Below are 25139 nucleotides of genomic sequence, written 5' to 3' on the forward strand. Positions count from 1 at the left end.
AATTGACCTTTACATGGCTATAAAAAGTAACATCATGTCTTTTATTGCAGTAAAAAAATTAATTACAAGTTACAAGGGGATGTTACATCTTCCCCCCCTTGAGCAAAACACCATCTCGGTGTTTTCACAACCTCATAATAGGCTTGGGTATGCTTCTCTCATAAATTTTTGTTCTTCCTAGGTAGCCTCTTCTAGGCTAAAGTGCCTCCACTACACTTTAACTTGGGCGATACACTTCCGTAACGTTACTTCTCTCCGATCGAGTATGCGTAGGAGTTCAACCAGAAACTCTCTTTCCAGTTCGACATGTTCCACAACCCATTAAATTATTATGAGTCTAGTCACTAATAGATTTAAAATATTTCTTTAGATATGCATTTATAATCATTTACCTGCATATTTTACCAATCAATAATATGTTTAGGATCATAAACATACTTTTTCAATAGTGAAACATGAAACATGTTATGAACATGTATGTCACTAGGAAAAGCTAGCTGATACACTACAGGCCCAATTCTGGCCAAAATTTGAAATGGGCCACAAAACTGGGGGGGCAATTCGGCACAACCTTTCCAGTGTAGAGTACTCTTCTTTGGCTTTAACCTTACATATACATGATCCCCTACTTGAAACTCTCGATAAATCCAATTTTTATCAACATAATATTTATGTCTGTCCTGGGCTGCCTTCAATTTTCCCCTCACCTTTCTCACAACTTCCTCCATCTCTTTTAGTAAGTCAGGACTAACATTAATTTGTCTTCTGGGTTACTCCAATTAATTGGTGTTCTATAATTGTGCCCATATAATACCTCAAACGGGCTTATCTTTAGAGAGGTATTATAACTATTGTTGTAAGAAAATTCCACTAAGTGGATATAGTCTTCCCACTTAATTAGCTACTACATTACATACATTTAGAGCATATCCTCAATCACTTGATTCACTCTTTCAGTTTTCCCATATGTTTGGGGGAGGTATTCAGTACTAAATTGTACCTGAGTTCCCAACCCATCAAATAAATCTTTTCAAAATGCAGATGGAAATTTCAAGTCTCTATCTAAAATTTTTGTTTTTGGTATCCCATTCAACCTAAAAATCTTTGTCATGAATGTGTTAGAAATTTTCACTATTTTGTAAGTGGATTGCAATAGAATGAAGTGAGCAAACTTACTCAGTTTTTCCACTACCAGCATTAGGTAATCATTCTATCTTTTTGTCTTAGGCAGAGCAGTAATAAAATTGAGTGTGATGACCTCCCACTTCCACTCGGGGATAGGAAGTGGATGAAGCAATCCCACGGGATGTTGATATTCATCCTTTACTTGCTCACACTCCAAACAGTTAGACAAATATTCAGCCACATCGTTTTTGATACCTGGCCAAAAGTACTCTTTTCTCAAAGCAGTGATTAATTTTTGATACTCATCTAGAATTAAATATTTAATGCTCATTTGATTGGGAACATAAATTCTATTTTGATAAATCAACCTATCTTCCTTGTTTATCTCATAACCTATTTGTATTTCACTACTACTTGTACTTTTCATCTGCTCCCACAAAATCTAATATTCAGGATCCTTTTGAACAACTTCTTTAATTTGTTCCCTGAAAACAGTTTCTACTTCACTAAATGAAATTTAGTAAACAAAATTCAATTTTCTGCTCAAAGTGTCTTCTACCCGAATACCTTTTCCTTTCAAATGTTTGATTCCAAACTCAAATTCACTCAGGAAAGTGGTCCAACACACTTGTCACACATTTAAAGTGAGTTGTTTAAAGTAATTAGTTAGGCTGTTATGATATGTCATTAGTATAAATCTTTTTCCAAGAAAATATTGTCATCACATTTTTAATGCGTGGATTATAGTTGTTAGCTCTAAATCATAAGATGAATATTTTTTTCATGTTCTTTTAGCTTTTGGGACTCGTAAGCTACAATCTTTCCCTCTTGCATTAATACTCGTCCTACACCCTCCTTGTTGACAACCGTACACACAATAAATTCCTTATATGGGTAAGAAAATCTTAGAATAGGGGCAGTGGTAAGTAGATGCTTTAACCAATTTAAATTGTTTTGACACTCATCCATCCATTTGAAGGTTCTTCCTTTTTTCTACAAGGAGGTAATGGGGTATGCGACCCTTGAAAATCCTTCAATAAATCACCTATAATATATGACTAGTCCCATAAAATATCATATGTCAGCCACATTCTTAGGAACATGCCATTCCATTTTTTTATTTTTATTTTTATTTTTGTTTCAAGGTCAACAACTATTCCATCCTTAGTGATAACATGCCCCAAGTATTGGATTTTTTCTTTGTATAAATCATACTTACTGTATTTTTCATACAGTTGGTTCTCCCTCAAAGGCTGTAAAACAATTTGTAGATTCCTCTTATTCTCCTCCATATTTCGTGAATAAACCAATGTGTCATCTATAAAAATCAACACAAATTTGCCAAGATATTTATGGAATATGCTATTCATGAGACACGTAAATGTTGTTGGGGTATTTTTTAGTCCAAAGGGAATAACTACAAATTCATAATTTCCATAGCAAGTTCTAAAGGCTTTCTTATATATATCTTCTTTCTTAATTCTTATTTGATGATACCCAGGAGTAAGTAAATTTTAGAGAACATCGTAGCCCTTTAACTTGATCGAAGAAATAATTAATGCGAGGTAAGTGATACTAGTTTTTGACTGTTAGATTATTTAATTGTCTATATTCAATGCATAAGCATAAGTTCCCATCTTTCTTCTACATGAAGAGTATTGGGGCTCCCCAAGGCAACACACTTGGGAAAATGTATTTTTTTATATATGACTCTTGCAATTGCATTTTGAGCTCAGTTAGTTTGGGGACACTCATATGATATGGTGCTCTGGATACAGGAGCAACTCCTAGAATAAGTTCAATGGTAAATTCTATGTCCCTTTTAGGAGGTATCCTAGGAATGTCTTAAGAAAAAACATCAATAAATCTTGTAAAACTGGAAATTCTCATAAGGTAGTAGTTTTTTCCTTAGAATTCTAAAATCCCACTTGCATCGCATAAATTTGGCATCCCTTCCTTATACATTTTTCCAGTTGTGAGGTTGTAAACGGTCTTAGTTTCAAAAGGTCTCCTTACTCCCTGCACCTCCTGTCTCATGCCTTCTTCATTCAAATAACTAATTGTCTTATCTTTACAATTTATAAGATACCAATGCTTCTCTAGCTAGTCCATACCAATTATAATATCATATGATCCCAGGGGAAAGCATTCAGTTTTGTGATTTTTGGCTAATCTGCCAATTCTACTAGACAACTATCAATCTTGGCTATCACCCTTCTTTTAGCCCCTGTCTCTAGCTGTACTAGCCATGGGTTCTTAAATTTAACATTTTTCAAGTGACACGTTTATACTATCTTATGACTTAAGTGACTTAAACTAGACCATGGATCAATTAAAATTGACAGAGATTGGTTGAATATTTTATCTTCGTACTCCACCATGTTTGGATGGTATTCTTCCTGATGATCCTCTAGTGTCGCACTAATTCCATAAAAACTCCTTGCTACTTCACCCACAGTAGATGCTTCTAGAATCTGCGCTACTCGCTCTGTTCTCTTTCGCTAAGGGAAATTTTCACGTAATGTGGCCCCCCACACCCCCAACATTATAGTGGTGGTCTAATAGCTGGTTCCATTCCATATTTTCTGGACTCTTCAGTAGACTTCAACTCATTCTATACTTTTGAATTTTGTTTAGTTCTTTCTGGGTTCATGTTCAGCTGGTTTTTGGAAATTTTAAAGCTTGTGATCTTTGACCACTTTACATTCTATGAAAATTTATGCCCCTTATTTTTAGTCCACTTTTTACCACTCTCACATTTTTGCTTCATTTACTAGTAACATAGTCGAGCCTTTCTAATAACCTAGTCCATAGTTTTGGAATTATCAAATTCCAACCACTCCTTCATGAATAACGGAAAACTACTAATAGATCATTGGACGTTCGCTTTTCCTTCACAAGTATAGGGGATATACCTTAGCAGGGATGTAATTCTAGTTATAAAATAATCCATGAAGAGTTTCCCCAATCGTAACTCATGGAATTCCTTTTCTTTTTCATCATAAAATAGTTCAATTAGATATTTGTCTTTAAAATGCTTTTGGAAATCTTCCCATGTGACTTCCTGTTGATCTATTCCTCACACAATTTTCACTTCATCCCACCATAAGGTGGTATTTCCCTGTGGTTGATAAATTTCCATTTGACCTTTTTGGTTGTGATCATATTCATAAATTTTAAAATACTTGTTCATATTAATGAGCTAGGCCCCTACAACCTCCTCTTTCTCACCGTCAAAAGTCTACGGATTAATTTTTTTGAACTCCCCTTGCAATTCCTTTTTTCGTCTCTTAAGTCCCTTGTGACTTGAAACATCCTCAAAATCCTCCTCCTTATTTTCTTGATCTCCCTTTGATTCAAAATTATCCTCCCTTTGTCTGTGTGTCCCCATATCATTCCCATGTTCTGGGCTTTGAATAGGATGTCATTGGTTCTTCTAATCTGAAAGGATTTTCATAATTTTCTCTTGTTCTTGCATCAACCTTCATTATCAACTCTTAACCTCACCATTTCATTCTTCAATTCTTGCACTATTTCAAATAATGCAATACTAGAATTTAGGGTCTTTTCTCCCATCTATACCCGCATTTCTGGGTTAGCTTTTGTTGGGTGTGTGCTATATTATTTCCATGACTAGCCCCACGCGCGAGGGGGTCATGGGGGGGTGATAGCCCCTGTTGTTCTTTGCACCATGCGTAATAGGGGGTCACAAGGGGGGTAGCTTTCCCCCCTATTAGGGGGTTTGCAAGGGGGCAGTAGCCCCCCCGTACACAGGGTCTAGGGCAGTGCCACATGATTTTTTTTTCTAGACCCTATATTAAATGGGTGGACCAACCTATGGTTTTTTGCATGGATTTTGTACATGGTTTTGGCATGATGGTTTTCTTCCCACGGTATTTTGTAGATCCCATCAAGGGAACTACGATTATGTTCTAATCCATGTTTAATGGATTGGGATTTATGGATGCTTCGAGATGTATATATATGTATTGTAACATTGAATGGAATATAATGAAAAATCAATTTGGTAGTCCCAGTTTTGGGATCCAAGGGAAAATATCTGTGTATATATGTTTTATGTTTTGTGCTCTCGCCATTGTTTATTTTCTAATTTTAGAATTTGTATGCAGGTAATTTATGTATGGGGTTAAAACCTACATTTGGTATCAGAGTTGTTTTGACTTCAAGGGGACACCTTTGTTGTTGAGGGGTTTTTCTCGAGCCTATGGTAGACCCTGTTCAGTGGGAGATCTATGGGATTGATTCTTGTCGTGAAAGAAGATGGCGAGAAGTGGAAATATAGAGATTGAGAAATTTAATGGGAAAATTTTTGAGTTGTGGAAACTCAAGATGGAGGATTTGGTGGTGGATAAAGATCAGTGGATCACAGTATATATGGGTACTAAACTAATTACAATGTCACTTGAAGACTGGGCAAAGCTGGATCGGAAGGAAAAGAGCACAATACGGTTGTGTACCTGAGATTCCGTATTGTTGAATGTATCACGGGAATCTTCAAGGAAGGCTTTGTGGGACAAGTTAGGGACTTTGTACTAATCTAAGTCTCTGGTGAACAAATTGTTCCTACAGAAACAACTGTATAACTTGAGGATGAAGGATGGAGACTCAGTGACAGAGCATTTGAATGCCTTTAATACTATGGTAAGAAAGTTGTTATCTCTTGATATAAAAATTTCAGATGAAGATAAGTGCATCAGTTTATTGTGTTCTCTACCAAATTCGTGGGATACACTATTTGTTGCAATAGGTAGTAATGCGACTACCTTGAAGTTTGATGAAATAGTCTCATCCTTGTTGTCGGAGGAGATGAGATGGAAAAATATGGAGGGCTAGAATGGTAATGACTTGTATGTACGAGAGCGGTCCTAGAATAGAAACAAAAATAAATTCTCGAGTGGGAGATATAAATCTAGAGGGATATCTAAATCTCCAAGAAAAACTTTAAAGGTGTGCTGGAAATACGAAAAGGAGGTGCACATCAAAAAGGACTGTAGATCTAAAGCTTATGAGAAACGAAAGGGATTTGATGATGCTCCTTCTGCAGAGGCAAAAACCACCTCAGATGAAGGTGGGGATGTGTACTTGGCTTCTTCTTCAAGTACACATGTAGATCATGAGGCATAGTTGATTGTCTCAGGTGCATCCTTTCACTTCACTCCATACAAGGAGTGGTTTTGCGGGTATGGTAAATATGATGGTGGTGATGTCTTCTTAGGGGATGACAGGGAGGCTAGAATCATTAGTCACATAAAAGTCAAGTTGAATTTGCAAGGTGGAAGGATTATAACACTTCTGGGAGTTTTGCATATTCCTGCATTGGTCAGAAATCTAATTTTTGTAAGCAAGCTAGATGATGTAGGTGTAAAAATAATGTTTGAGAAAGATACCTACAATATGGTTCGGGGAGCACCGGTATTGATGCGAGTTTGGATTGGAACTTTGTACAAGCTTCAGGGTATCACTATGATTTATGGGTGCAATAGTTCTATGGTTCCTGAAAGTGGAGCATAAAATCTAGTGGTCTTTGGAGAAAAGACCATGTTATGGCACCAAAGGCTTGGACATATTGGAGAGAAGGGCCTTCAAATACTTCATGGTAATGATATGGTAGAAGGTATGTCTAATTTCTCTCTGGATTTTTATTTATGTGAAAATTGTGTATATGGGAAGTAGAATCGGGTGAGTTTCCCCTCTAGTGCTAAGAAGGCGAAAAGGATATTAGAGCTTGAGCACAGTGATGTGTTTAGACCTGTGTCGGTTCCATCACTGGGTAAGTCTGTGTACTATGTATCATTTATATATGACTTCTTAAGGAATACATGGATATATTTTCTCAAGAAGAAATTTGAAGTCTTTGACATGTTTAAAGAATTTAAGGCTCTGGTGGAAAACTGAGAACAATTGCTTTCCGCAAATGTTGTGCAAACTGAGAACAACTATTTTGGAGGTCTTCAAGCATGGAGGGAAACACTAAGAGGGTGCTACATCATCACCAGGTCATATTAAGCTAATTATATGCACTCATCCTTGCACAAAACCATCTGTGACCATATCAAACATGGAGGTTTGCTACATTCTGTTATGAATTTGTTTAGAAATTAAATGTTTTGGTCATCATTTTCAAAAGTATTTTCCAAACAAATGGAGCCAAATTTAGAAAAAATGAAAGAGGTTTTCTTCAAGCACGGGTCAAAGAAAAAAACCGTCCTTCATTTTTTTCACAGGTGTCATTTATTGGGAGTTTAAAATGCATCTTTAAAACATATTTTTTCAGATTGTGTAATTTATTGTTTTAGACATGATCTTGGGGAACCGATTCTGAGGCGCTGGGGAATAATTTGAGGAAACAAAGTGAATTTTCTCTACAAAAAAAGTTCATATAAAAATACCTCTCTCTGGTTTTACAAAGGTGTCACAGTTTAGTAATTATAGGTGTCACTTGGAAACCCATTTTCACAATTTCTTCCTGATAGAATTCTAAAATTTTGGAAATTCGATTTGTAAATTTGAAGTTTTGGAAGGTTTAAAGTATGATGAGTACTGTAAGTTGAATGAGATGGTTTAATGGACACTCGCAATCATTTTTGAGCAAGGGAATTCAATACAAGTTTAAAATTCAACTTTTGTTGCGCATATGCTATGTAAGTTGGAGTCAGATGTTTTGGAGATATGCATGAGCGGGAAAGAGTGTTTTAGATATTCTACACCATTACACCATCATTGGAATCATGGCCATCTACTATGTTAGGACCACGAGGATTTGTAACCACGTCAACTTGGAAGTTTGCCACACTCTATCGTGCAACTATATCACTCAGGCCTATTTTTGCATTTTGATAGTTTGGGACCTTTTATAATTATGTTAGTGATCACAATAGGGATGGATATATGGATAAGTTTGATTTTATGAACTCGATGTTTTTATCTAAGATTTAAGACATGATGTTTCCAAATTAAGTTTATCTTGATCTTCTTAGCTGATAGGAGATACATTTTATATGGTCTTTCATTCTCCATGCAAGATATTATTCCTTAATTGTATTTAAGAAGAACAAGACATGAAAAAAGGGTTTGGTTGGTTTTGAACTGTAAGAGCTAAAGGTCATTTTTTATTTTTATTTATTTTTTCAAATGAATAGAAGAAGGTGAATGATGTTTGAACATGGATTCTTGTGTCATGCTTTACTGGCGTGTTTTCCTTTGTGAATCACATATATTTTTTCTTAGATCTTTTCTTAAATCTAGTTTAATATGGTATAATTTCTTCCTACTCAGTTGAATGAAATTTATTGTAGAATTCATGTATTTTCTATGCCTAGTTTTCAGCTAGTTATAAATTTTATGTTTCTACTATGGCAAACCAAATTCATCTATGCTTTGATGCTCAGTTTTTCATTTTTCTCCTACCCCATATATCTTTTTGCTACAACAAACTTTTGATAAATCACTAGTAAGTTTACCTATCTTTCTCCTGTTACACATCACATTATGTCCCTTATTCATTTAGATTTATAAATATGATCCAAAATTTTTCTCAACATCTACACCCAATTTAAAAAAAAAATCAAAACAAAAATCATTTTTTGATCATTCATAGTGAGCCTAAAACCCAGATCAATAAGTGCCCTAAGTGATTGATAGCACAAAATCATGAGAGAGCCCTCTCCAAGGCTAGGGGGTTGGACCTTATCCTGCAAGCGGTTTGTGGTTACTCTTATAATCCTTTTCTCAACCTATAGTTTCAATTATAGGGTGCTAACATTTTGGTGCTGTTGTTCGGGAGCAAAAGCTCTATCTTCCCTGGGAAAGAATGACAATGACCTAGATCTAGTTGTTGATGGTGGAAAATAATAAGAAATATGAAGGTTGAATCATCCACCAAGTGACTCCATTGTCAAAGAATCCAGATTGATAACACTCATGGAAACTCTAATACATGCGGATATGGTCGCTTGTTAAACAAGATGACAAGGTATGTAGCTGACCCTCTTTCTATTGAAGGTTTTAAAAAATACTGGAATAATTTTGATGATGATCAAATTGATGAGGCTTTATCATATTTTTTGTCTATTTATTTAAAGAAATGAAAATTTAGTTCTGAAGCCAAGACCAAATTTTTAGTAGAGTTTGTTGAAAAAATTGAGAAATATCGTCAAGCCTTAGAAGTTCAAATGCAGGGCCACAATTTCCAATGTCAAAATCATTTCTTTGAGAACCTTTGTCAGCTGAAACAAGAAGTGATAGTGCTACCCTTTTGATATTGAGATTGATGAATATTTTTAGATAGGTCTGATGACTCACAACTGAGATTGTACGATGGTAAAGAAAGCATATATGAACTACCCAAGCATGATGATAAATTTGTAGAATACTTTGAAAATCAAGCAATAAGTCTTGTCATTTATGATCCCATAGCTATCTATATGGAGTAATTTTTCACTACAAAGTTTTGATTATGTTTCTGATGTGACTATCAAGCCTACAATTAGTTTCTATTGCCCTTACAAGTTCTAGTTTTGATTTTTCTTAAGCACGGTCAAGGAGCCCTGGTATTGGATCAAATTTTTGATTGGTTATATTGGAGGTTTTATATTTCTTGAATCAAGCATTTGGTTCTCAAATGTTGGGGTAGATTGGTATGTACATGCTAGATTATGGGCACCTGACCCAGGTTCAGAGTTGTTCGCGCCAACCAACAAAACCCTAAACTGTTGGCCCTTTCGGCAACAACCTGTGTAGCGCAGGTTGCAGTCTCACCTGAAGTAGTAGTGGGGGATGCAAGAAATAAATTTTTGCATCTAGAGACTAGTGTGATTTCTTTCAGTGCCTTAGACCTGATCCCGCACATATCTATCCTTCCAATAGAGTTAGAACTCCTAACTCGTCCCTATATACCTTCAACCCTTCGTGGGACCAACCAATTGCATTATCAGGCCCTAACGGGATAGGTGTGCTACTCTCGCGCAATCAAACAGGACTTCTAGGGCTTCTGAGATCTAGATCTATCATCGTGTAGACCTATATTCCTTATCTGAAACTAACCCAACATAGATTTATAACTTTGCGAATATCATTCAATCATCTTGTTAAGCATAAACGTGTTCAATTAACCCAATTCGCGTAGAGAAAACACATTGAATTACAAAAACAACAGTGAAAGTGACGTAACAATTAAACAGATAGATGCAAGTATTTTCAAACCAAATTCAGTCTTTATTAATCAGAATCTTTCCAGTACAAACTTCAACTATCATGTGCACTCAGTTGCAGGGGTCCACGCACTCAACTATGGACTCTTCTAGGCCTCCGTGCACTTAGCTGTGGAGCGTTTCTTTCGCTTACTAACAGGAACATACCTTCATGTCTATCAAATCCTTACAACATCATTCATTCATTCATTCATTCATTCATACTTCTATTCTGATATATCTTTATTGTTCGCTAAGCCTCATCTATTTATAGTCTTTCTAATACAATACCATGGCCCCCGGTTCATGGGTGAGTCTTCAAAACTGCCTATCACTTACCCAAACAAGGAGCTAAGGCCCCTGTGACTCTTGACTAGATACGCGCTCCGCATCCATATTTTGTGGAGAATTTTCATTCTTTACAAAAAATGACTAAATTAATCCAATTCTACCCCTGGGGACCCCATCCCAAAAGGCCCCCAACATAAAGATTGTGACTCACCCTTGAGTCACTCAGCTAGTTTTTCCACTTTCTGGCGGAGTTCACTTACTGCCTTGGTCAATACTTAAATCTCTGTGGTACTCTATTGTGCTGCTTTCTAAATCTCTTGGACCAATTTATCTATGGTTAGCCCCTCCACTACAAGTTGCGTAGTCCATTGGGTCTAATGCATGGCCTTCAACTTCTCATGAATATTCAGTGAAAGTTGGTTTGCTTCCTCTGTCCAAGGATGAAGTCAGTCTCTTAGTAGGGATTGCTTTTTTTGTAACTCCTGGATCTGTATATGAATTGCCTTGCCTTCCTGCAAGTGCTCGAAATGCTGGACTAGCGCCAAAGTCTGTGCAGTCGTACTGATTTCATCATATTGTTGTTGTGCTTCCCTAATCTCTGTGTTAAACTCTTGCAGCTTAGGGTCCTCCTGCAACATATCCCATAGGCCCATGCCTGATTGAATAGCTGGTCGCAACCGTGAACTGCGACATCTAGCTTACCCATTGATTCTTTTATATCCACACCTCTTTGTTCCCGAAGTTCTGGCGGTGTGGTTGGTTGAAGCTTGAGGTGGAGTTCGGATATCATCATCTAAAACTCAAAAGTGACTCACCCAACCTCATCCTTGCCATCGCACACTTCAACAACTAATTTCCTGACTTTCATCTTGGCCTATGAATCGTCTAGGATATGCAATTCTGGAACTATTTTGCAACCTTGTTCAATTACTAACTCTAGGTTTGTGCTTCGCGATTGCATTTCCTCTTTCTCCTTTAGCGCCTATGTCTTCTCCTCATACATATGTGAATTGTTGACTTTACATTCACTAAGGATCACAAGGGCGCACTGCTCCCCTAATGCAATGCATGGAGGTCCTGGAGTGGTAGCGCAGCCACATTGATTCCAATATCCGTGATCTTTTCTAGCGTACTGTAGTCATCCTGGTTATCTACTCGCAAGGATTCTTAGGTCCATTTTCTGTTCCACTTCACTCATGCTTGCTTGATTTAGGCATGCTAGCACCGTGCTCGCTTGCCCAATGATTGCCTAGATCCTATCGGCCTAGATATGTAGCTCGCATAGATCCTTCTGGACACTCCCCAATGTCTGCATATACTGCTACTCAAAGTGAAACCATAGCTCTAATGTGGTATCTCTAACCTTTTCACCAATCTCATATAAATCTCCCTCTGTTAGCACAAGAGGGTCAACCTGAGATTGTTTATCGGATTTCTGCTCCTTTCGAGGACTTGTCGCTGGCTCCTTGGTGCGCTTCTGGAATTTAAAGGGGATGGACACCTCCTCACCCCCATCGTCACCATGTGCAGATATCTCGTGCTCTGTGGTATGCGGGGAAGCTGATTCCTCGACTTCCATTGTGGATTTCATTTTTTCTGTATGTTCCTTGGTTGTACGCTTTGTTTCAGCATGCCTTATCTCTTCAACGGCCTTTTTAGCAGCTTCTTTCTTTTGCTAGGCAACCTTCTACCACACGGCTACCTGCTCTTTGTCTTTACGCTTTTGCGTAGAAGAGGTCTACGTGGAGGAGATTTCTCCTACTTTTCTTGTCCCAACATCCAACTAGGTAGGATCGTGCCACTCTATTTCCCATCCACCCACAACCTCCTATACATGTTTTTTGACCACTAAGTAAGGCAGCTTGTGCCATACCTTTTGAGGGTCTCTCCTCGCGTGGATCCAGACATTGTGAAAGTCTTCCTTAAATTCTGTGAAGGTTCTCAGCTACTCGAACAAGGTGGGAGATAACCTTAGCCTCTGGTTTACAGCCATTTGGGTGTCCATATCCATGAATACCCAAAAAACCTTGGATTTTGTAATCTGCTCCGCATCTTTTGTCTACCACAGTGAAGTGAACTTTGCTACCTCTAGGAGGGTCTCATTTAGCAGAGGGAAATGACTGTCCTCTAAAAGCCTCCATACCACCAAAACTATTAGCAATAAGATGCAATCATAGTGGAATGACTTTCCCTCCTCTTGTGCCTCGTAATAGTTTGCCAAAAAATATCTATATAGATATTGGGCCCAGTTATATTGGACCTTGTTCGCACACTGCGCTGCTAATGAAATGACCAGCGCAAGCACTTCATCCACGCAACACTTCTGCATTATCTTTCGTACTCAGATATGTGCCGCAAAATATACCTCCTGGTCTTTTATGGAATGGATAGAATATCAGTGCTTTTTATTTACAAGCTCGAACTCGATATTCATATGGTCTGTGAGTTGTTTTTCCTTGGTTTTGCCTGCAAACTCCTTTGTCGGGTCCGCTCCTTTATAGGGTAGCTTGGTAATCTGATGGATTAACATATCTGTGATGAGGATAGGCTCACCTAGCCATAAACACCCATCATGCACTAATGCCAGCATTTGGCGCACACATGATGTATTGATGTTGGAGCGGTGAAAATGGGGTACAAATAGCATGTGAAATAGTCCCACCAACTGAACTCCTCTGACCCATTTCATTGGTTCCAACTTCGTGACCCCTATCTCTTCATAATATATGTGGGACATATACTGATTTGTTGCTAAATGCAAGAATTTCTCCTAGTCGACGAGGTCCTAGTCTTCCATCTTTAACGCTAGTATGTGCACTAAGAACGCACCCTCAAATGCAATGTTTACTGGGAGTAACGGCATTGAAATTGTACATTTGCTCAAATCGGGGCCTTTGGTCACCTTCTTATGTCCTCTTTGTGGAGGCACATATGCCAGAAGCATAGTGATTGGTTCAGTGTCCTTGGTATCCAACTGATCAATCCCCTGGTAGAGCTCCTCTTCTTCTAGATCTAGGGGAATAAAAGGTTTCTTTTTCTTGTCCATTTTTCCCTTCTGTTGCAACTCCTACAGATTCTTTCTGGGCAAGTGGCGCACTGGTTCTACAACTGGCTTCTTTGGTTTTGGCATGGAAGCATAATGCTTTAGCTTAGGCGACATGGGCGTCATAGGCACTACTGGTGTAGCTTCTATGCCTGTAGCTTCCAAAGCTGGGGCATCAATCACTGTGGCCTTAGATTTCATAGGCTCGGATATCCTCTCTAAAAAACTCGGCAAAATGTACCAGAATAATGAGCTAGCACTGGGTGCTTGAACAAAACCTCCTAATATTCTCGGTGCATGCAAGAAATTCGTAGACAACAAAGTGTTTCTTTGTAGACCAATGGGATGTACTTATAGAGATTTTTAGATTCAAGTCTGACTGTACCTTCCATAAATTTTTCATAAATGCGACTTTGGTGGCATATTTTCAAAGATTTTCGCCTTAATTTCCACCCACCCTCTCCATCCAATTAGCTACAGTGACTCCAACAGCTATTTTTGGGATGGTTTATGAGGCACCTTCCTCCATGGTGCAACGTCTTGAGTGCAACATCCTCTGTTGCACCCTTCTCAATCTTCACGCAGCCTGTTTGCTGCCTTGTCCCCCCAGTCAGGCAGTGCAGTTTATAGTCCTGCGCTCCCTTGCAACTTCCTGGAGCATTAAGACTATCCTGCATTCATATAGACATTACGCAGGGGCAGGATCCCCCATATATAGCTTCAGCCAGATCCCATTCACTTTTCCCAGAAAAGTTTCACCATTCAGCTTCACGAGCTGAAATGCACCAGCCTTTGTAATTTCCTTGAAAATATACGAGCCTAACCAATGCATTTGGAATTTACCCAGAAATTTGGTGAACTTGCTATTATATAACAACACAAGATCATTTATCTTGAAAGTACGAAGCTTGATATGGAAATAATGCCATGATTTTTCACGTTTCTTCTGTACTTTTTGGTGGAATCCTACTAGAAATCAGTCCTCCTCTAACTCCATTAGTTGTGTGAGATGTTCCTCCAAGTCCTTGTGATCTGCCATTTCTATCAAAGCTGCAATGCGCAAACTAGGTACAATGTACTCTATAGGCATCACCGCTTCGACCCCATAGACCAATCTGAATGGTGCCTGCCCTGTCAGCTTCTTACAAGTTGTCCTATAGGCCCATAGTACTGTCAGTACGCACACATCCCAGTCATTATGTTGCACGTTACATACCTTTCTCAATGTGTTCTCCAAAATTTTGTTAAAGCTTTGACTATCCCATTTTCCTGAAGATGATATGGTGTGCTCTTTTGAAGGTAGACCTAAAATTCATCCGTCATCGTGCTAATCATTTCATTCAGAAACTGAGTTCCTCTATCACTCATTAATACTTTTGGACATCCAAATCATGTTAATACATATTCAAATAAGAACTTTGCTGCAACAACAGTTGTACAATCCTTCACTAGCTATGCTTCCCCCCATCGATTTAAATATTTCGTCACAGTGAGAATGTACAATGCACCTGTTTTCTTTCCAAGTTGTTGAATTGGCCCAATAAAATATGATCTTCCTTGCTACCAGCTTCCTGTAAAAGTTTTACAACTGGGACTGCAAGAGATGTCGGGAATACCGTGTCAATACCATATACAATCTCGAATGGAGACATTCCTATTGAATTCTTTTGGCTTACCCTATCAGCCCATAGTTCATTAACCAATTTTTTATGCCAGCTCTTCGTATTGGTTTCCAACAGCTTTTTAATGATGTTGACCACTGACTTGTTTGAGGATTTGGTCAATCTGTTACCTTGCATATAATATGCAGTAGAATTTCCTAAGGTAATTTTGTATTTGCTGCAAAATTCAATCATCATTTTGGACTTGAAAGTGGCTGCGTTATCTGTAATAAGTTTTTTAGGACGGCCAAAATGTGACAAAATATTTGTTTCAAGAAACTGAATTATTACCGAGTCTGTGGCTTACCGAGTGGGGATTGCCTCAATCCACTTTGTGAAATAATCTGTTGCTGTCAAAATCCACTTGTGTTGAGCTAAATATGTGGGATGGATCTCCCCAATAAAATCTAGGCCCCATTGTTGAAATGGTGCACTAACTTTGACTGGCTTGAGAGGTAGAGGCTGCAACTTTCTTCTTCCCTGAAAAATCTGGCATTCATGACAGCTTGTGACAGTTTTGTAAACATCGGAAAACAAGGTAGGCCAGTAGTAACCTGCTCTCAAAATTTTGTTAGCCGTCATCTTCCAAAATAAGTGACCTCCACAGTCTCCCTTATGAAAATCACTCATGACCTACTGGGCTTCATCTTCAGTTAAGCAATTCAGAAAAATGCCTATGGGATCCTTCCAATAAAGTGCATTATTCAAAATGCAAAACCTAGCAGCCTCAAGTTTAGAGTTCTACCTTTATTTTTAGCCATCCCTGGTGGTGGAGAAAGATGCTGAAGCACATACACAATATTTGAATACCAAGGAGATTGGAGAAAAATTTCAGATACCTAAATCAACGAACTATCTTCTTCTTCTTCAGATATGGCTGCAATAAGATTTATATCTAATGCATGTAGATTGGACTCCGCCATTAACTTTGCTAGACCCTTCCCCTTGATTAGCTTTGTAGGTTTTATCACCAAGTCATATTCTAGCAATGTTGCGATCCATTTTCCCCGCCTTCCTTTCGGATCTGTTTGTACCAAAACATATTTAACTTGTGTTAGGGACGTAAGCAAGGATATGAGAGTGCAGAATATATACCCAGAAGTCTTTCAAAGCTTTAACTAAGGAAAGATCTTACTTCTCAATGATGTTGTATTTCAAGGCTGCATCCCTAATTGTCCTACTGAAAAAGGCAATTGGTTTTTCTAGCTGATCTCTTTTCTGCATTAGAACTGCTGCTATAGTATGTTTAGAAGTGAATGAAAATAATATGAAATCCTGTGAATAATCTGAACTGATAAAAATCGAGTTTGAAGATAGAGCTAACTTTACCAGGTTAAAAGACTTCATAGCATCCTCAGTCCACTTGACCACACTATCCTTCTTCAACATATTAGTAATTTCCCTCATGTGTTCAGCTAGATTAGCCACAAACCGACGTAAGAAATTCATCTTACCATTAAATGCTTGGATCTCTTTCTTACTACGTGGAAAATCTATCTTCTGTATAGCTTCCACCTTTGCAGGATCGATGTGGATTCCTTCCTTTGATATTATGTGACTGAGTAGCTTCCCTTCATCCATAGAAAATAGGCTCTTTTTGGGATTGAGTGATATTCCATATTTTCTGCAATGCTGAAAAACAATTTTCAAATGGTAAATATGCTCTTCATCTGAATTTGAAAAGATAGTCAAATCATCAAGATATACTACTAAAAACACATCTTTTTCATTTGCGAAGGCAATATCCATCGCGCGCTAAAATGTTGCTCCAGCATTCTTTAAACCAAAAGGCATCCTGGCATAGTGGAATGTTCCCCAAGGAGTGGTGAATGTTGTCTTGTCCCTGTCATTTTCATGCACCAAAATTTGATTGTATCCTGAATATCCATCGAGCAGCGACATACGTGATGCTCCAACTACTCTCTGGAGAATGTGGTCCATTTTCGGCAGCAGGTAGTTATCTTTTAATGACACTTTATTCAAATTTCTGAAATATATGCACAATCTGATCTCACCTGTCTTCTTCCTCACAAGAACCAGATTGGAGATCCAATCTGAAAATCTGATCGGAACAATTATACCAGCCTTGTACAATCGATTTACCTCTTTTTCTATTGATGGCAGCAACTTCGGATTTATCCTTCTCAGCTTTTGGCGGAATGGCTTCTGATTTGGCTTAATAGGAATTATATGCTGGATTATATTTTTGTCATACTCCTTTAAGTCTATATAGTCCCAAGAAAATACATCAGAAAATGAAGATAGTAAACTAATGTATTTAGCTTTTACCTGAGGAGATAATGCCTTTGACAACTTCACCATCTTTGGATTCTCGGTTGTTCCAATATTTACATCTTCAACACCCTTCTCGGTCGGCACTAAGCTTGGCTTTCGGGCTACATCATCTTGATCAAATAGTTCCTCTAAAGGTATAAGACCTTTAGGAATAACATTATCTTTCAACTGTAAGACTTCCATCTGATTTACCTCTATTTCTGGTTCACCATCATCTCACTCACCATCTATAGAGGTGTCTTTATACTTGCCTTCATTTTGCAGAAAATCATCAATTTCTTTGTCATCCTGAAACACCTACCAATATCTCAGATTATCAGGAACAGCTGGGCGATGCTTCACATGAATTTCAAACTTATTGTTTGAATTCATTGGGATCTTCAAATTTCTTGCAACTGTAGCAAGACAATCTGCAATGACATTTTGTGTACGAGGAACACATGTCAAGGTATAATTTGGAAACATCCTCAAAATATCTAAAACTGCATTATGCTAAGCCCTCATTTGCGGATGTTTGGCTTGGTATTCACCCTTGACCTGTTTGATTACCAGCTCTGAATCTCCATAAACTGAAATTCTCTTTGCATTCAACTTCTTGAGTATCTTCAACCCTCAAATTCGTTCCTCATACTCGGCTTCATTGTTAGAACAATCGAAAGCCAATTTATATGAACAAATTATTACATTGCTTGGGACTTTATTTGGTAGGAAAACAGGGCTATGTATCCAAATCCCAATACCTGCACCATCCTTACCTACTGCTCTGTTGAAATCCATACTCCATAAATCGGCTTCTTCCTCCAAGTGTTGGAATTTTGTCTGCTCTTCTACCTTTGGCTACTGTCCATCAATTTTCTGTTGTTGGCGGAATGTAGACTGCTCAGTGGTACTTGCAAGCTTTTGTCTCTCTTGATCAAGTATTGCCCTGAAATTTATTGTTATCTCTAGAACATCTTCCACTTCAACTAACTCACTATTTACATCATTAAAACCACTATCTGAATAAAGAACAAAAGATTCTAAATCTGTATGTACAACGTTAATTGGATGATTCAAAGGTTTCTCCTTGCTTGTGATCATATACTTCATCTTCTTCTCCCTATATAATTTTCTCAGCTGAGCAAACATGGGAATAGTGGCATAGGAGAAGTCTAATTGCAATGTCCCTTTCAATTTTGCATCCCATGACTAGATCAAAGCATGCCAAATCTAGGGGGATGTCTGCCACAACTACATCCATGAGAACATTCTTTGCTGGAATCTGATCTAAATTCACAACCGAATCCTTGATGAGAACAATACATCTAACCCTACTGGAATCAAAAGAATAAAGATCATGATATTTACGAGTGATGTCGAGACCTAATTTTTCCATAATTTCCTTTGGCATTAGATTGTGGGATGCTCCTGAATCAAACATGGCATTTTCATGCAATCTAAGGCTGATGTAAAACAGGGGTACTTCACTATCCTCAGATTGGCCTTCTAATGCAGGACCAAAAATAAGCTCAGGTTGTTCATCCTCCACATTAACCATATCAGACAGGGGATCCACATTCAAAATCTTTGACACTTGACTCTTATAATTGTTATTCTTCATTAATTTTGTCGAAGGTATCGACACTTTTAACTTAGCAATCTCATTCTCTAAGCTAAAGGTTGTAATTTTATCTACCTCTTTGACCAGAGAATCCTTCTTTTGAGGCTTTTCCTTTACTGTACTTGGCTGATTTGTCTTCTCATTTACAGATTGTACTTTGCTGGAAGTAGGATCTACTAGTTCCTTTCCTTTTTTTTCTAAACATTTGAAGAATCGTTCTTAGGTGGTGTTTCTTCCTTTCGCTTTTGGACCAGATTGATTTGTACATTCCTGCTCCTGAGTGAATACTGTCTTTGTTGCGTTGTCAGTGCGTTCATATATCCCCTCTGATATTCATTTGATTCTTCTTCTAGGACTGTTTCATTGTCCAATATAAAATCCTCATCTTTTTGTACAGCCAGTATCTCTGAATATTCCTCATCCTCCATGATATAGATAGGCAAACCATCTACAATAAAAAAGTGATTTTCCTTTCCTATTGGATCTTCATCATCCTCTGACTCTGGGCCATGCACATAATTCTACTATAGAGGTGTTTTGATTTGTCGTTGTGCTAATTGATCTTGTGCTCTTTGCTCCTGTTGTTTGATCCTGAATTGTGGTTGCCGCTAACCGTGGAAACTTGGATTTATGATTGGTTCCTTGGGCTTATCTGCAATTGTCAATCTGTCAAAAAAATTTCTCAATTTTACGAAGAAAATGATTAGCCTTTACATCTGAGGAAGAAGCCTCTTCATTTATGGTCATTTTCTTTTCGGTCTTCATCCTAGCTCTTTTAGCTAGCAAATTTGCCTCCACACTCACGGCATTTTTCGGCATATCCTCCAATGTAGTAGGATCTCGTTCTCTTAATTGGTATGCCATGTCGGGATCAAAACCATTGGGAAATTTTATCAAAGCCAACCCCATCGGTGGCTTGATATCAGCTGGAATAGCATTATAGATAGTATTGAATCTCACACAATAATCCTGAACACTTTCACCAGCATTCCTCTTTATATTTTCGTAATTGGAAAGAATTTGGAGTGGATTTTTCTTTATCTCCCATCGATCCAGAAATTGTCTATGTAGAATCGGAAAAGTATTAATGGATCCCGCTGGTAGTGCTCTAAACCACTTTCAAACCTCGCCTCCAAAACTTCGCACAAATAATCGCATGGTCGCATTTTTTTCATCTACCTCATGAAGATCAAAGAAGTCGTTCATCCTATCAACATGCTGATACCTTGAGTAGCATCAAACAACGGTATCTTACTTTGGTAATCAGTAGGCATAGCATCCAAGTTCTGTGGCAAAACGAGAGGTGCATATCTGGCAACCATTACTCGAGGTGGATTGGAAAATGGCCTTGGGGAAACAGGAGGATTTATAACAACAAGGGCAATCGATGTGATGGGTGTTTGAGGGGTTGAAGGAGGAGTAGAAGTGACAGATCTCTGATCAGATATGCTAGGTTGAATGGGAATGGTAGGGATAAATTGAGGTTAAGAATGAACCTCATAACTAGATGAGAAAGTAGATGAACCAAGAGTAGCAGATGTTGATTCTAGAAGCTCAAGGATATTGGTAGCTACAATGGATGATTGAAGAGAATTTAAGATATAATCATCAATTGATCTATTTTCCCTTTTGTTCTTAAGGTCTTCAACAAATTGCAGATTTAAAAAGGTATCATCAATAGTAGTTTCAGATTTGGTTCCAAACAAAGAAAGATCAAAATGTTCGTCAAAAGGGAGATCTTCAAGATATTGAAACTCGACTGGGCATGAATGAGATCTGAAAACTGGTCTAGGACTCAATGAACTTTCTTTCCTGAGTATTCTTGGAATGAGATTAGGATTTTCAAACATGAGAGGAGGATCAGGATCAGGATTGGCCCTCGTGTATCTTCTTGAAGCCAGTGTGTTTGATTTTTCCCCAAAATTCAAATGGACATTACAATTTTTTCAGCCTAATGAATTCTAAACCTATCATCCAAAAGTCTAGAATTTTGTTTTAAAAGTACTGGGGTAATATATTTCAGTTCTTCCCCAGTATGGTCGCCACTATGTTAGGGCCTAGATCTACCTCAGGCTGAAGGAAGGCAGGTCTAGGGTAACATCAAACCACGCTTAACTTGGTAACTAACCCTACCAGGTCGGGAGAGGGATCTCTCCTTGTCAATCTCAATTAGGATATTGGAAATTAGGGCTTGAGATAACTGAATTTAATGTAGATTTTAGGCTAGGTATAGTAGCTCAAGGTTTCTGGTTTGATTTTTAGGTTTTGGTTGCTGGATCAATTTGAGAAGGCAGATTGGGTCCGGGAAATCAACTCAGGGATACAGTCGTGTTCTCTAGGGCGATGTAGACAAGGGTTTATGTGCTAGAAATGGGTTAAGATGGTAGATTAAGACAGTTGAGGAGTTGAGGAGGGCATAAAGAAACTATGAATTCTCTTCAAACAGTTGAAAACATTGAAAACCAAATGCATTCCCAAGACAAAGCACAACAGTGTATTTTTTCCATTCACCTTGATTCATTTAGTTTTAGAAGAGAAAGATGGATTTGAATACATATAAAAGAAAAACTCATTACAAAGAAGAAACAATACATAAACTCGCTGCCACAAGAATCCCACAAAAATAGCTGTGAACCCTAGTTTTATTCCTTGCCAAACTGCTGATACAAATGTTCAATGAGTGCCACCACTTCCACCAAAGTCCAACATTTATAAATGACTAAGAGAAAACATAATATAGGCATCAAACAACTCATGCTAGTCATCAGGGGTTGAATCCATGAGTCAAGGAGCTATTTCAACAACATCTAAACTAGGAACAAGAAAATAGGTAGTGCAATGACTTGCCCCTAAAACTAAGGAAACTGATACATTCAGTTCAAAACCACTTTTGATTTGATGTATCTACCCCATCAAGTGTTTTCCATAAATATTTACATCATATTACATCATTTACCATGCAAAATTTACCAAGACAAGAAGAAGAAGTCAACTGCTAAAGAAACTAGGCGAAATTTGACTTTTAGGAAAAATTGACAAAAATTTTCCTGATGCACAACGCCACTTTAGGGAAGATTTTGGAGGCCTTACACTCATGCAAATCACACCCACAATAGCTTGTTGGAAAGATCTGCCTGTCTTGTTTCTGGAACACTTTTAATTTTCTGGTTTGGAGTTGATTTACCCTTTCAAACATCAATTCTCCCAATACTACTTCCTGTGGGTCCAAAAAGTGGCAGAGAGGGCATTTTGTTTGAGTATTTTTTTCCCTTTTGGTGGCCAAGATCTTCTCCAAAATGGATGAAACTTTCTGGGTTTGCTTATTTTTTTATGTTGAATCCAAATCTATAAGACATTTGTCAAGAGGATGCACCAATTCAATGCGCAGCGCTGGTGGCGCTGTGCATCAGTTGGAATTTCCTGTGTTTCTATTTTCAAAAATGCAAAATGACAAAAAATTTCCAAAATTTCCTCAAATTTGGCAAGAGGCAACCTCATTAAGTGCTTTGCTGAGCTAATGAAGCTTCAGCCAATATTTTGAGTTTATCATGCTCTTTCTTGTTCCTCAAAACTCTTCTTAGCTTGGCTTTTAGCCTCTTTACCCTTGTTTTGCAAATCTTGTTCCGAGTTAAGTAATTATATACCATATGGCGCATCATTCTCTTCTCTTTGTTGGCTTTCTCAAGCAACTTCTCAAGGTGAATGTTCACCCTTTCCAACCATGTCTCTCGGTCATTCTCAATTTCTTGCTCAAGGGAGGTCATCTCGATCTTTGTTTTCTTTGCCTCTTGCCTATCTTCCCTAATCATCTGCAGCTCCATAATAGCTTGCTTATCTGTCAATTTTTTGTTTTCCTACTCAAGATAGTTAATGATCCATTTGGCCCTCTCAAGGTTAAGTGATAAGGCTTGTATTTCAGCCTCCTTCTCTTTGATAATCATGTCCTTGATTCTTGAGCCTTGAGAGCCCAAGTCAGTGACATCCTCCTCAATCAAAGTAAACTCTCTGTCTTTCCCTTCAGTATGGCTCTCCTCATGCATCTTTTGCTTCCCTTTGTCTCTGCTCTTTGACTGTTGGCCAACCTATATAGCTGGAGAAGAAGGAAAATCCCCTTCCACCCCCGGTGAAGAAAACAAGACCCCTTCCATCCCCGGTGGAGATAATACTTGCCTGGCAGTAGAAAAAAGCTTCCTTGTGCCTCTCTCATAGGTGACAAACACAGGAACCTCCTCTGTTTTATTTTCAGGCTCCTTTTGTTGCCGGGAAGATTCATCTTCCTCTTGGGGATCTGAAAATATTTGAGGCCCCATGAAACACTCATGGGCAATGAAAGTTTCCCATGGCATTCCAAACTGAGTGAGCTGATGCAAAACAATAATTTTGATGAAAGAAAATGATAAATACTCTTGAGTTGTTGTGGATACGGTTTTCTCTTTGCAATCACTTTCATCCTCTCTATGTTTTTGCATATAAAATAAGGGATGCTCATCATTCTGACCCTGGTGAAGTGCATGAGCAATTTGATATGGTAGGCATAAAGTCTGGAGAACCTACCCTCACATGTAAAGTATTTAATGATAAGTTTCATGAGTGGAACATACCGGTCCTCCAGGAATTTAAAAGGAAACACCTTGCTGAGTTTGCCATGGTACTTGGCCTTGATATAAGGCTCATAATGTTGCTTACTAATATTTTTCCTTTTGTTCCACTTTTCCCCTACATCTGGAATTCTTGTGGCCTCTACAATGATAGTTGGTGAAAGAGTGAAGTTTACCCCAGCAAGATGTACCATATTGTTATCCATGTTTATCACAAACTGCCTTGCTAACTCATGGTGAAATTTGACCCTCTCAACCATTTCACAAAACTCAAAACATGACTGATATCTGAAACATGTGGTGGCTAGTGGGCAAGCAAGGAGTTCACTCATGCTGATAGGTTCCTCCCTGATGATTTTTCCACCTTTGTGAGGCTTCCTTTGCTGCAAATTTCTTTCTCTTGAGCTATCACTAAGTGTGTCCTCTTCAAAATCTGATTCACTGCCTCTTTCCATGCTTGTCTCTATGAGATAATGTGGTGATGATATGGTGAATAATGGATAATAGGTGGGAACAAAAAGGTGAGTATGAAGAGATTTTGTAAATGGAACAATAGTAATGAGATGAGGTAGGGGAATGAAGGGAAGGATTTGGGGAGCTAGGGTTTTGATGTATGAGGGACTTAGGGTTTGATAAAGGGGATTAGTTTCTTAGGGAAAATAGGGAAAGGGAAAATAGAATCAAGGGGTAGTTTTAGTGCAATGAAGTTGGGAAAAGGGACAAGGGATTGTGGTTTTGCAATGATGTGAAATAGAGTATAGAGGCAAGCTAGGGTTTGACCTTTAGGAAGCAAAAATCATGAACCAAACATGAAAAACCCTATTTAAGCTTAGGATGTATTTACACTTACTTGTTAGGAGGTGAACGCAGCAAAAGAGTTGATGGAGGATGAATTTGGGTGAATTAGAACCTTGGCAGTTCAATTTGCAGTGTGGTCCACCCAATGTGTAGCACTGGCCTGATGCGCAGTGCCAGTGTATTTTAATGAAGGAGAAAAGTGACTAATGCACAGCGCCATGCTCCCAATGTGCAGCGCCAGGTGAACTTGCACCAAATTTTGATTTTTCTTCCCTTTTTGTCACCCTTCCTTCAAAATTCGATTTTAGCTCTCCACTTGACCTTTTTTACAATGAAATGACTTTCTGTTATGATTTTCCTTTATATACCTTACACTTTAATCTTTCTTCATTTCAAACCCAATTTTCTAAAGACTTGGTAACTTTTTCAAAAACTTTGTTTTTCAGTTTGAAGTTTGACTCTTTTTCTTGGAAATTTGATGGACTGATGTCTTGATAATTTTGCTTTTGTAGTGGCAGG

Source organism: Pinus tabuliformis, chromosome 4_1 (genome assembly GCF_031772625.1).
Source record: "Pinus tabuliformis cultivar Carrire ecotype Pingquan chromosome 4_1, CPIR1, whole genome shotgun sequence".
NCBI classification, from domain to species: Eukaryota; Viridiplantae; Streptophyta; class Pinopsida; order Pinales; family Pinaceae; genus Pinus; species Pinus tabuliformis.